The sequence below is a fragment of the Mirounga angustirostris genome, unplaced genomic scaffold (genome assembly GCF_029215605.1).
Source record: "Mirounga angustirostris isolate CCGP_5_RB_7025 unplaced genomic scaffold, mMirAng1.0.hap1 SCAF_2, whole genome shotgun sequence".
NCBI lineage: Eukaryota > Metazoa > Chordata > Mammalia > Carnivora > Phocidae > Mirounga > Mirounga angustirostris.
In genome coordinates this window covers 42,377,096-42,390,797 of record NW_026991710.1, presented here as the reverse complement: position 1 = coordinate 42,390,797, position 13,702 = coordinate 42,377,096, and the positions used below count along the sequence as shown (strand labels likewise).

The window sequence follows — 13,702 nt, the reverse complement described above, 5'->3', positions numbered from 1 at the left end:
TCCTGTATCTTTAGAGTTAAAGGTTTGAACTAGTATCAGCCATAAACGTGCTCATTTTTTTCTTCTTTGTCTACAAACATTAGTCAGTGTTCAGTTACAAGAGACGCTGCCTATGGAAAATCTTTGAAAGCTTTGACAAGGCATTGGAACGTAAGTTGGGATTGCTTGATTTGTCTGATATCAATTTCAGTGCATGTTCTCTGCATAATTAAAAATAAAAAGATGCCCAGGGTTCTGAGGCCTGTCGAGGCAGTAGCCCATTTAGGAACTGGTCCCAGCATGATGATGTCCCAGCCCTAGTGATGACCTGAAGGTGCAGTGACCCTGTGTTTACTTCCTTGTTGATTTCCCTTCCCTGGCTCCGAGCTCATTTTCCCATTGCCTGCAGGAAAACAACATCCAGGGGTGCGGTAGGACTGACTTGGCAGGCCTAAAGGTGAACAAAAGGATCCTGGCTTTCGGGAGAGCAGAAGGAAATTCAGGGGAGCCTCAGCCGCATCCAGACCAGCACAGATCTGTCACTGATGCTAATTAGAGTGTTGCTCCGCAGGGGACTGCTCTTTCCGGAAGCTCCCCAGAGGGTGCTCTCAGGTTTATGGATCAGCATGTTACAAAGCCTTGAAAAAGGGGCAGGAGGCGAGCTGAGTAACTCCAAGGCCAAATGGTTTTCATGCATGTCTGGAAGAAGAGACACAGGAAAGAGAGAGAAAATTTCCCTGGGCTATTACTGAGTCAGAAAAGCTCAGCTCCCAAACGGACTGTCCGCTGAGGCCTCGCACAACTGGGAACTGATTCACAGTGCAGCAAAGGTAAGAGGCCTGGTTCCTCCACCAGGTAACATCTCATGCAATTTGAGAAACTTTGCTTTTGACTATCCCACTACTAGCCCTACCACCCACCCCACCCCAAGTGGTTGAAGAGAACTTAGAAGATAGAAGTGAAAAAGACACTCCAGAAAGGCCCTCAGGATATTAACACTTTTAATGTCTGATTTCTTTTTTTTTTTTTTTTTGCACCAGTCTTCATGAGAAACTTCTTCCTTCACTTTCAAAAATAAAAACTGCTTTTTTATCTTATTTTTTACTGGCCAAACAGGACAGTAAAAACAATCCACTAATGGTGACTGGATTTATATAACATTATTCTTCATCAGTATTCAGAACACATTCACATATTTTGTTTCATTTCTATCATAGAAATAGGCATTGCCCCCATTGCAATTTTACTCACAAAGAGACTTAGGTCCAGAGAAATTTGACTTGCCTGGTAGCATGTGGGTAGATAAGTAACAGCACATCCTGTCTCTATTCCTGCCTCTTTGCAGTAAAATGGTAACTCTACCTTTTTTTTTTAAGATTGATTGATTGATTGATTGATTGATTTAGAGAGCATGAGCAGAGGGCAGAGGGAGAGGGAGAGAGAATCCTCAAGGAGACTCCCTGCTGAGCACTGAGCCAGACTCAGGGTTCAATCCCCGGACCCCAAGATCACGACCCGAGCTGAAATCAAGAGTTAGACTCTCAACCGACTGAGCTACGCAGGTGCCCCAGTGACTCTACTTTTTAAACCAAATACCAGACAATATTCTCTGCCACATATTCTGACAAATGAGCTGATGAGAGGATAGGATTTTAGAAATTGGAACTCTCCTAGAAAACCAGAGATAGAGCATCCAGTGCTATATGCCACCTTGTTATTTATCACTGTTTACATTCATCCCTGGGCATTGAATCCAATTCAGCAAATGTTGATAAACTACATCCTTGGTGCCCAGCACTGGGTCACATGTCAGGGCATGGTGCAAACTATGTGCCCAAGGAGTACTGAAGGAGTACAGTGTCAGGGCTGAGGGCGGAGGTCGTAGGTGAGAAGACTCTCCACAGGACATGTGCTTCACACTTGAGCTTGGCATAAGGGGGGGACTTTGATTGAGGGAGAGCATTTCAGATTGGTACAACTCCTCATGGTAGGAATTTGCTCAGGGAACATTTACAGCAAGATGGTGGCAACAGAGCAGGGCATGAAGAGCACATTCTGGGAATTAGATTGAATCATGGTTTTACTATCTACTTGCTCTGTGCCCTGGGGTAATTCAGTTAACCCTTGTGACCTCAGTTTCCTGATATGTAAAATGGGAATAATGGAGTCGTCTTAAGGTTTAAATGAGATAATGCATGTAAAGCCTTTGCTGGTACATAAGAAGTGCTCAGTAAATACTATTGTAATTGCCCTGGGCTTGGTTCCATGGGAGATACTAGGAATGCAGATAAGAGGAGCTCTACTCTCAATTTAATCAAACATTGTAAATTAGTTGTGTGTAACCAACTATCCTCCGGTGTAGTAAGTGCTCTGGGACCATGGATGGAAGGATCTGTGAGGTTTTGGGTGGGTGTTCTGGGCAGCCTGTTGGGGGAGGCGGGAAGAGGTTTCACAGTAGAGGCCTTGTGTGTAGGGAGGTAGCATAAGATAGTGCAAAGAGCTACACAGATGTAATTTTGAATCCCAGCTTCATCCTCAACCACATACATAGCACAAGTGTTTCATGTGCTAGGGCTGCGGTAACAAAACACCGCAGCCTAGGTGTGGTTTACACAACAAATTTATTTTCTCACAGTTCTGGAGGCTGGAAGTCCAAGATCAAGGTGTTGGCAGGTTTGGTTCCTTTTAGACCACTCTCCTTGGCTTGCACTTGGCCATCTTCTTGCTGTGTCCTCATGTGGTCGTCCCTCTGTGGGCGTGCACCCCTGGTCTCTCTCTGTGTGTTCAAATTTCTTCTTAGAAGGACACCTGTCAGATTGGATTAGGCCCCACCCTAACAGTCTTATTTTAACTTAATAACCTCTAAAGGTTCCATCTCCAAATGCAGTCATGGTCTGAGATACTGGCGATTAGGATTTCAACATGTGAATTTGGGAGGATACAATTCAGCCCACAACAATGATCAAGCCACTAAACCTCTCTGAATCTCTATTTCCTCATCTCTAAAATGGGGACAATACTTACCAAGGAGAACCATTGTGACGATGATAAAAAGGACACATAAAAGGACACATATTCCAGTCTCGGGCCCATAGGAGGTGCCCAACAGGCTGTGGTTTTCATTATTAGCACTTTGGGCCAAACCTCAAGTGAGTGTGGAGTCCCTTGCCCAACCCACATTCCAGATAAACACTGAAGAACTGGCCTTTAGTTATCCCATGGACTTTCTAAGAGGACAGAGGAGCCCTCAGTGTTCCTGCTTCTTGGTTCTGATGAGCCCATCATCAGATAAGTCAAATGGCCAGCATGATCAGCTCTACAGATGTCTCTAGTTACTCAGAAATCTCCGTTATTCTCTAAATGAGTGGAATGAGAATACTTCTCTTCTGTGCCTCGTTAGAGAACCACCATGTACGGACAGACCCTGATCCTGCTTTTAGAACAGCCACTCCAATCTCTGTCCACCCAAAGCAGCCTCTGGGTGCCTGTGATCTGGAAAGTCTGGAAAACATTGTAATTCCAACCTAACATGCTCATTACATGTAGATGTAGATACAGGTAGAGATGTAGAATAGAGGTATGTATGTGTGTATCTAGAAAAACCTCAAATTTCTAGAGGAGTCAGATACAGTATAGTATGAAGAGTTTTGCACTGTATTTTCTCTGAATCCTTTGAGACTAAGCTGCCAGAACAAAGCTTCCTCTTCCCCATGAACTTTAGTGTGCGTTTTCTATACACAAGGACCTTCCCCACATAACCACAAAGTCAGGAAATCAATGTTGATACATTCCTATTATCTAATCCTCGGACCCCAGCAACTTTTCATCAGTTGCCATTTTTGTTAATAATTTTTTAAAAAGATTATTTATTTGAGAGAGAGAGCACGCGCGCATGCAAGCACGAGCGGGGAGAGGGTCAGAGGGAGAGGGAGAGATTCTCAAGCAGACTCCACGCTGAGCACAGAGCCTGAAGTAGGGCTCCATCCCATGACCCATGAGATCACAACCTGAGCCGAAACCAAGAGTCAGATGCCCAACCGAATGAGCCACCCAGGCACTCCTAGCAGTTGTCCCTCAGACCAACTCAAGTTTTCAGAATCAAGCGTTGTATTTAGCTGTCACCATCTTCTTTGTCTGCTCCAAGAGCAAATCTTCTTCAGGATTTCCTTCACTTTCCTGACACTGACACTTTTTAAAAATCATGGAACACTACAGCAAAAACTAATGATGTAATGTATGGTGATTAACATAACATAATAAAATTAAATTAAAAAAGAATAAAATCAGGCACAGTTAAAAAAAAAATACAGGCCAGTTATTCTGCAGACTGTTCCTCAATCTGGGTTTGTCTGAGTCTCCTTGTGTTTTGATTCAAGTTTTACAACCTTGGCAAACAACATCACAGAAATGATGCTGTGTTCCTCTCATCGCATCCTATCAGGTGGCAGGTGATTTTAAACTTCACTGAGATTACGATAGTTGCATCTGCCAGGGCTCTCCACTGTAAAGTTAACTCTTCTTCCCTTTTTAGTGCGTAAGTGTTCTACAGAGTACTTGAAGTTAAATGTCTCGTTCTTAATCCAGAGTTCAACGTGCCCTTCTGACATGTTCCCATCATTCTTTGAGCACTTCCTGACTCCTTGGTATAATGAGATGTTACAGCCTTAAAATCAGCGATTGCTCCAAGAAGCTCTAGTTCCTTTTCGTAGAGATTTAGAATCCAAAGTCTGACTGCTAGATGTGTTTGTTGTGAACTGGAGTGTTGCTGTTCTCAGACTGTCTCAGTGGACAGAGCTAGGACCCCTGTGTGCGTTTCCATATTGGCCTATACGCCCTGAAAATTGTAAATTCACACTGCCACTTCCAATTTGAATCTAACACCACTGGGTTTATTCCAGGTTTCTCCCTTTCACAATTTGTAAGTCTCTTCTCTAACACTAGTCTGAGCTGGCTCCCATCATCCCTAATACCTTTTTTTTTTTTAAAGATTTTATTTACTTATTCATGAGAGAGAGAGAGAGAGAGGCAGAGGGAGAAGCAGACTTCCCGCAGAGTGGGGAGTCCGATGCGGGACTTGATCCCAGGACCCTGGGATCATGACCTGAGCCGAAGGCAGACGCTTAACCATCTGAGCCACCCAGGCGCCCCATCCCTGATACTTTGGATCAGTCCCCTGTTTGTGACCAACTGCTACCATGACCCCTGCCCCCTTGCCCTACCCCTTCCCCATGCAGCTGCCCTCCTCATCTTGCTTGGACTCCAGTGGTCTGTGCCAGGCTGTCCTCCACAGGGATACCTTCCTCTGCTCATCCAGACTCTGACTCCTGTACTAGGCATCCCTTCTGTGTGGCTAACCTCCTCACCCTGTTTAGGCTCTGACACCGTCTGGGCCACCATATCTCCTCCACCCCCTGCATGGGTGACTACCTTACTTGGTCCCATAGCATAGCTTGAAAGACTGAATTGTTTAGGAAGAGAAAGGAAGGGAAAGAAGACATTTATTCAATTTTGACATTTTTGAGAAACTCCGAAGTCGCTCTGTGACCCATAAAGTGCATTTGAGCACATGTATTTGTTGTTACTCTTTGATTTGTGGGGAGCAGAGCAGCCTCCTCCACACAGATAGGACCCATGTCTCCAGTATCAGGCCTAAGGGACTGAGGTTCACACCATTCATTCTATTGCATTCAGTATTGCTCTAATCTATGTGGATATGGCTGCTCACTGTCTGCTAGGGTACTAACAACATTTCCAGGGTGAAAACTACTATTTGGGCAATCATTGCTCCTTTTCCTACTCCTAAGTCCCAGTCTGGGCTGTTCTTCATTTATTTCCTCAAAACCAAATATTTAAGCACTTTCTAGGTACCAGGTACTTGACTAGGTGGGGACATAGAGCTTTGAACCTTGGTGTTCACCTTCAAGAAACTCCCAGTCCACTGTGGGAGGAAGACAAGAATCGGACAGTTATATTTCCATGGGACCAAGTGCAGTGTTAGCTGTCTCAACAGCCTGTCAGGGGAGGGGCAACCAACAGGGCAGCAGAGAGCAGATGCCCGAGGGGAATCCTGACTGGGCAGGGTCAGCAAGGTGAGGAGGGCTGGTGGGAGGCACGGGGAGCCCTGTGTAAAGGGCCAGAGGCAAGGGCGGGGCTGGAAATGCAGGTGCAGGCTGGTGGAGGGAGGCCACCCACAGCAAGACCAACATAGCTGGATTTTAGACTAGAGGACAAGAGGCTCTGGAGCCAGGTTTTCTGGGTTCACACCCTGGCTCTGCCACTTACTAGCTGTGTGATCTTAGGCAAGTTACTGCTCTGTGCTTTAGTTGCCTTGACTGTGAAACTGGAGATTATTATAGTACTTACCTCATGAGACCAGGGTAATTGTTAAATTAGTTCTTTTACATAATACATAGAAGAATGCATAGTGTATATAAAGCGGATAACAAATATTAAAAGTTATTATTTTTCCCTATAGGTAGATCAAAAAGGGATTAAGGCACTGGCAAAGCAGAGGCACCAAAAAACATCATTAATTAAAAAGATAAATTTAAAAGAATGGATTTGGGCATTTCAACAGAAACTCTGAAGTCATCATCTTGAGAAAAATCAGAACTTTGGTGCACTTCTGTACGTTTATTTTATGGCTTACTGTTATTTTCTTTTGACATATTTTGGGGGATGGGGGTCCACTGGAATCTTTTCATTGTTTTGGCCTCCGAAGGTCCCAGCGTTACAAAAGAGACACGCTATGGAAACCTCTGTTCTATTGGTTTCCCAGTCACGGAGATCCATTAGGGATGGCCATTGTACACACTCATTGAGTCCCAGGACAATAGGATTGGTTATGATTGTTCTGACACCAGCACCAACCAAGGCTACCCCAAAACTGAAGAGAGGCTGTCTTAAAATTCAATTATTGAAGAGAGGCCATCTTAAAATTCAGTTATTGCTAAAGCACTTCTGCACCCTGACTGCTCCCCAGTCAGAGAGTGGGGGCATTCCTGAAACCCATCCTAAAGTCTTTTTGAAACAGGAGTTGGCAGCCTTTCAGCAGTGGCCTTCTAGCCCCCTGCCACTGGAGCTGTGGACAGTCCTCCTTTCCCACAGCCACATCCCCTGAGAGGCAGGGGAACCAGAAACAGAGGCTCAGAAGTGCACATAGTGCATCAAAATGAAAAACTTCTATACATCAGACACAATCAGCACAGTGAAAGGCAACCTGTGGGATGGAAGAAAGTAGTTGCAACCATGTATCTGATAAGGGATTAATATCCAAAATATATAAAGAACTCCTACAACTCAACAATAAAAACCAAACAACTCAATTTAAAAAATGAGCAAAATAGACATTTCTCCAAGGAAGATATACAAATGGCAAATAAGCCCGTGAAAAGATGCTCAGTGGCACTAATCATTAGGGAAATGCAAATCAAAACCACAATGAAATACTACCTCACACCCATTAGGGTGGTGCTATCAAAAAAAAAAAAAAAAAAGAAAAAAGCCAAACCCACAAAATAACAAGTGTTGGTAAGAACCCCTGTGCACCCTTGGTGGAAAGGTAGAATAGTGCAGCTGCTATGGAAAGCAGTATGGAGATTCCTCAAAAAATTAAAAATAGAACTACCCAAGATCCAGCGATTCCACTTCCGGGTACTTACCCAAAAGAATTGAAAGCAGGGACTCAAACAGATATTTGTACACCCCCATTCACAGCAGCTTTATTCACAATAGCTAAGGGATGGAAGAAACTCTAAAGTCCATGAACAGATGAACATAGGGGAAGGGAAGGAAAAAGAAAATAAGATAAAAACAGAGAAGGAGACAAACCATAGGAGACTCTTAACTGTAGGAAACAAACAAACTGAGGGTTGCTGGAAGGGACGTGGGTGGAGGGATGGGGTAACTGGGTGATGGGCATTAAAGAGGACACTTGATGGAATGAGCACTGAGTATTCTATGCAACTGATGAATCATCAAACTCTACCCCTGAAACTAACAATACACTATATGTTAACTAAATTGAATTTTTTAAAAAGTCCATGACCAGATGAATGAACGAACAAAATGTGGTATATGCATGAAATGGAATACTCCTCAGCCTTCAGAAGGAAGGGAATTCTGACCCTTGCTGCAGCATGGATGAGCCTTGAGGACATTATGTTAAGTGAAATAAGCCAGTCACAATAGGATAACTACTATATAATCCCACTTACATGAGGAACCCAGAGTAGCCAGGCACTGGGAGGAGGGGGAATGGGGAATTGTTATTTACTGGGCACAGAGTTTCAGGCTGGGGAGATGAAGAGAGTTCTGGACGTGGGTGGTGGTGATGGGTGTGACGCGCAGCAGTGTCAGTGTGCTTTATGGCACTGAACTATGCACTTTAAAGTGGTTAAAAATGGTAAATTTTCTGCTTTTGGTACTTACCACAGTGAAAAATAATAATAATTAGGAAATGCCAATTAAGCTGGGCTTTTTTTCCTTAGCAAGGTGATTCTAGAAAAAAATGATTAGGAGAACTGTAGAAGGAAAATAATGCCATAATTTATAGAGAAATTATCCACATCTCAGAGTGTCCTGAGAAATGTCAGAGACCTAAACTTCAATACTCAAATTTTATTTTAAAGTACTTCTATGGAAAAAGAAGTGAGAAAATAAATCTTGGTCAGAACTTGGTCAAATTCAAAGACTTGGCGAGATATTCTCTTCCATATCACAACCTACTGGTCTTCCCGTGACATAAGGAGATCACCTCCTAAAACCAATAAGATCAGCATCATTTTGAAGATACAGACGTGAAAGAGACGCTATTCAATATGTTGATTGTTCCATTATGTGCGTGCTGCTACAACATTTAAACAGGTGCCCTGTGAGAGGGTTTTGAAAGACATCTGCCTGGATGTGTCTTGTGCTGGTTCCTTTTGTACTGAAAGGTACAGAAACAGACCCAGCGTGGGGCTGAATCTGAATTTGAGGTCATAGCCTGTGTTGGGAGAAGCATCCGCCTAACCTCTGGTTCTGGGTCAGCAAGAAGAGAGGAAATAGAGCAAGCAAGGCTTTTCCTCCCTCTTTCCTGAATACCTGACCAGGAGGCCAGCTCTGCCTCCCAGGGCGGGTCCTGCCTTTTATTGCTTCCTCCCCTTCTAATCTTTCAGGCTTGCTTTACAAACTCTGTGGGTCCTTAATTTACTCATACGTAAAATTGGAACAATAATGAGATATTAGCGGGCAACAGTGCTTTGTAAGCCATAAAAGGGATGTGTGTTTTAATTTATTTGTATACTACTTCATTCTACAAAGAAACTATGCTGCTGATAAGCAGATAATAGGAAGTAGAACACTAGCCTGTTTCTGGCCGACACGGTGTTTTTAGTTTTTCACATTAGCCACCAGCATCTAAAAATCAGATGATTTCATGTAAAAATCCGGATTTCAAATTCTGTTAAAATATAGGAACATCTGGCTACACAGTTCCCATATTTATCTGCTAATTCACTCACTCAGCCAATGCAGACTGGGTGAGAATTCTGGGCTTCTGGGTGCTGGGACATAGAGGGGAGGCGGGCTATAATTAAATAAAAAGATAAATAATAACAGACAATGGTAAATGTTACCAATAAAACAGGGTCAGAGGATAGAGATTGAGAGTGGAGTAAAGGGACAATGCTATTTTAGTAGAGTGACCAGGGGAGAACTTGTTCAGTTTGCTGCAGTCCACACCATGCCCTATAGCCTTACTCACTTCAGTCATTTACTGCTGCCTGCTTGGCAGCTGGAGGCATCCGAGGTTGTCAGCTCTGAAATAAAATGATGGAAAATATCATCAAGAATTTAAATTAGGAACAGGGAAAATATAAATAAGAATAGAATGACAGGAGCAGAAGAAATTGGCACCAAGGATGGATGCCACGAGAGCCTCATGAGTGGTACAGTTGAGCGTCAGATTTAACTCTGAGCTTCCTGGAACTCAGAGCTAAGGGAGATATGTCCAATGACAGCATTCTCAGTTTTGGAAAGACAGAAATAAAACCATTCCTTTATGGGTATAGAACTTTTCATCACCTGAACTTGGAGTAGAATTTGATCACATTAGGCTTTCTAAAGGGAACTCTGAGAAAATAATCAATAATCTCACCAACACAGGCACAGAAGTATTTTCCACGTTTCAGTCATTCATTCAAAACACCATGACTAAAACACTAACATAAGCACTAGAGATGCAAAAAGGCCTGTTGTTTTCTTTTCCTTTCCCCTAGTATCCATAGATAACAGATGAGGACGTACTGCATTTAAACTAAACTCAGTGAAGGTCAAGATAATGCCATGCAGACGCCTGGTTCCTGCTGATCTCAGTTCACAGAGTAGTCAGCAGAATGGACAGAATGCCTGTCACTCAAACTATCTTCCTTCCATAAATCTATCTTCTCTCAGTTGGTTATTAAAGAAAGAGTAGAATTAACTGCTCTTTGTGACATTGCTCCATGACAGTCATCCTTATTACTAAAAGGCAATTTCTGTGACCTTTTGATGTAAGTAGGTAAATCTCCTTCCCTTTTCTGGAATAGCCCAGCGGGGGAAAAACATGGATGGTTATGCACACTGACTCCTTAATGTGGAAAACAGCCCACCTGAGGGAAGGAAATTCCTACATCCATTCACCCTCTGCACAAGAAGATTCCGCCACATTCCTGGGCTGGCGGGAGATCTAGCCCGTCTTCTAGAATGTTCCTAGGGAGCTTTCTCATGGCTCCAGTGTCCAGAGTGTCTTAAGAGTTCCCTTGCCAAAGGAGCCCAAAGGCTTCTTAATTTATGTTACCTCCACTGTGAATTCCCAAGTGCAGAGCGTGTCTATACTTTTAAATGTGTCTCCTGCCCCATGAGAAAACACACTGGTAAAAATGCAGTTGAGCCAGATTTTCTGTCCTTATATTTTTGGCCCAGATGCCGCCCCGCTGAGTCCTTATCACCTGGATTATCTCCTGGCTCACTGGCGATTTTGTGGGTTCACTCTCCTGCACTTGGTGAGGATCAAGGTATTGTCCAAGGGCCAGAACCAAAACATTACTTCTCCCTCACTCTTTTTGAAAACTGAGAAGAGCATTTTGACTGCCAGTTGTAATCCTTACCCAGACTTCCTCCTCTCCATTACTACACCTCTCTGTTACTCTGACTAAATATCCCCTTTGAGCCAACCTCACAGAACTGGTTCTCTGGGTTTGCAACAATGACTTTCCAGAAACACCCCGAGTTCAGCCTGGCACGAGCCTCGCAGTCTCTGCTTGGCCATCTGGCAATGCGGGCCTTCTGGTGCTGAAGTTACTGACCCTACCTGAGATGTTATCCAAGTCACTTGATATGGAGTCCTGCTTTGTCCGGGAATGGGACAGCCCTCGAGTTCCCCAGGACTTGCTATGAGAGTCCCAGCTAGTTCTGTGTTTTCTGACAAAGCGCATCGTGTACGTTTCCTTCCACGGGCTGTAAACAAATTTGTAGTAGGTATATATTTACACACATTCACAAATGCCTCAATATATAACACATTTTTTTTTATTCTTATGTTAATCCCCATACATTACATCATTCGTTTTAGATGTAGTGTTCCATGATTCATTGTTTGCGTATAACACCCAGTGCTCCATTCAATTCGTGCCCTCTTTAATACCCATCACCAGGCTAACCCATCCCCAACCCCCCTCCCCTCTAGAACCCTCAGTTTGTTTCTCAGAGTCCATAGTCTCTCATGTTTCGTCTCCCCCTCTGATTTCCCCCCCTTCATTTTACCCTTCCTACTATCTTCTTATTTTAACACATAATGTATTATTTGTTTCAGAGGTACAGGTCCGTGATTCAACAGTCTTACACTATTCACAGTGCTCACCATAGCACATACCCTCCCCAATGTCTATCACCCAGCCACCCTGTCCCTCCCATCCCCCACCACTCCAGCAACCCTGTTTGTTTCCTGAGGTTAAGAATTCCTCATATCAGTGAGATCATATGATACATGTCATTCTCTGATTGACTTATTTCACTCAGCCTAATACCCTCCAGTTCCATCCACGTTGTTGCAAAAGGCAAGATTTCATTCCTTTTGATGGCTGCATAATATTTCATTGTATATATACCCCATCTTTTTTATCCATTCCTCTGTTGATGGACATCTTGGCTCTTTCCATAGTTTGGCTATTGTGGACATTGCTGCTATAAACATTGGGGTGCACGTACCCCTTCGAATCCCTACATTTGTATCTTTGGGGCAAATACCCAGTAGTACAATTGCTAGGTCATATGGTAGCTCTATTTTCAACTTTTTGAGGAACCTCCATAGTGTTTTCCAGAGTGAATGCACCAGCTTGCATTCCCACCAACAGTGTAAGAGGGTTCCCCTTTCTCCGCATCCTCGCCAACATCTGTCGTTTCCTGACTTGTTAATTTTAGCCATTCTGACTGGTGTGAGGTGATATCTCATTGAGGTTTTGATTTGGATTTCCCTGATGCTGAGCGATGTTGAGCACTTTTTCATGTGTCTGTTGGCCATTTGGATGTCTTCTTTGCAAAAATGTCTGTTCGTGTCTTCTGCCCATTTCTTGATTGGATCATTCATTCTTTGGGTGTTGAGTTTGATAAGTTCCTTATAGATTTTGGATACTAGCCCTTTATCTGATATGTCATTTGCAAATATCTTCTCCCATTCTGTTGGTTGTCTTTTGGTTTTGTTGACTGTTTCTTTTGCTGTGCAAAAGCTTTTTATCTTGATGAAGTCCCAATAGTTCATTTTTGCTCTTGCTTCCCTTGCCTTTGGCGATGTTTCTAGGAAGAAGTTGCTGCAGCTGAGGTCGAAGAGGTTGCTGCCTGTGTTCTCCTTTAGGATTTTGATGGACGCCTGTCTCACATTGAGGTCCTTCTACCATTTTGAGTCTATTTTTGTGTGTGGTGTAAGGAAATGGTCCAGTTTCATTCTTCTGCATGTGGCTGTCCAATTTTCCCAACACCATTTGTTGAAGAGACTGTCTTTTTTCCATTGGACATTCTTTCCTGCTTTGTCAAAGATGCATTGACCATAGAGTTGAGGGTCCCTTTCTGGGCTCTCTATTCTGTTCCATTGATCTATGTGTCTGTTTTTGTGCCACTACCATACTGTCTTGATGATGACAGCTTTGTAATAGAGCTGGAAGTCCGGAATTGTGATGCCGCCAGCTTTGCTTTTCTTTTTCAACATTCCTCTGGCTATGCGGGGTCTTTTCTGGTTCCATACAAATTTTAGGATTATTTGTTCCATTTCTTTGAAAAAAGTGGATGGTATTTTGATAGGGATTGCATTAAATGTATAGATTGCTCTAGGTAGCATTGACATCTTTGCAATATTTGTTCTTCCAATCCATGAGCATGGTACATTTTTCCATTTCTTTGTGTCTTCCTCAATTTCTTTCATGAGTGTTCTGTAGTTTTCTGAGTACCAATCCTTTGTCTCTTTGGTTAGGTTTATTCCTAGGTAGTTTATGGTTTTTGGTGCATTTGTAAATGCTATCGACTCCTTAATTTCTCTTTCTTCTGTCTTGTTGGTATATAGGAATGCCACTGATTTCTGTGCATTGATTTTATATCCTGTCACTTTACTGAATTCCTGTATGAGTTCTAGCAGTTTTGGGGTGGAACCTTTTGGGTTTTCCACATAAAGTATCATATCATCTGCAAGGAGTGAGAGTTTGACTTCTTCTTT

At 43.1% G+C, this 13,702-nt stretch overlaps 1 protein-coding gene across 1 annotated transcript in view; it reads left to right on the top strand.

The window, feature by feature from the left end:
* The first annotated feature begins 392 nt into the window (after positions 1 to 392).
* Positions 393 to 13,702, top strand: part of LNX1 (ligand of numb-protein X 1) — a 181,867-nt gene continuing 168,557 nt past the window's right edge. Inside the window, exon 1 of the mRNA XM_045881139.3 lies at positions 393 to 809. The gene's annotated coding sequence lies outside the window, so the exon portion shown is untranslated. The remainder of the gene's footprint in view (positions 810 to 13,702) is intronic.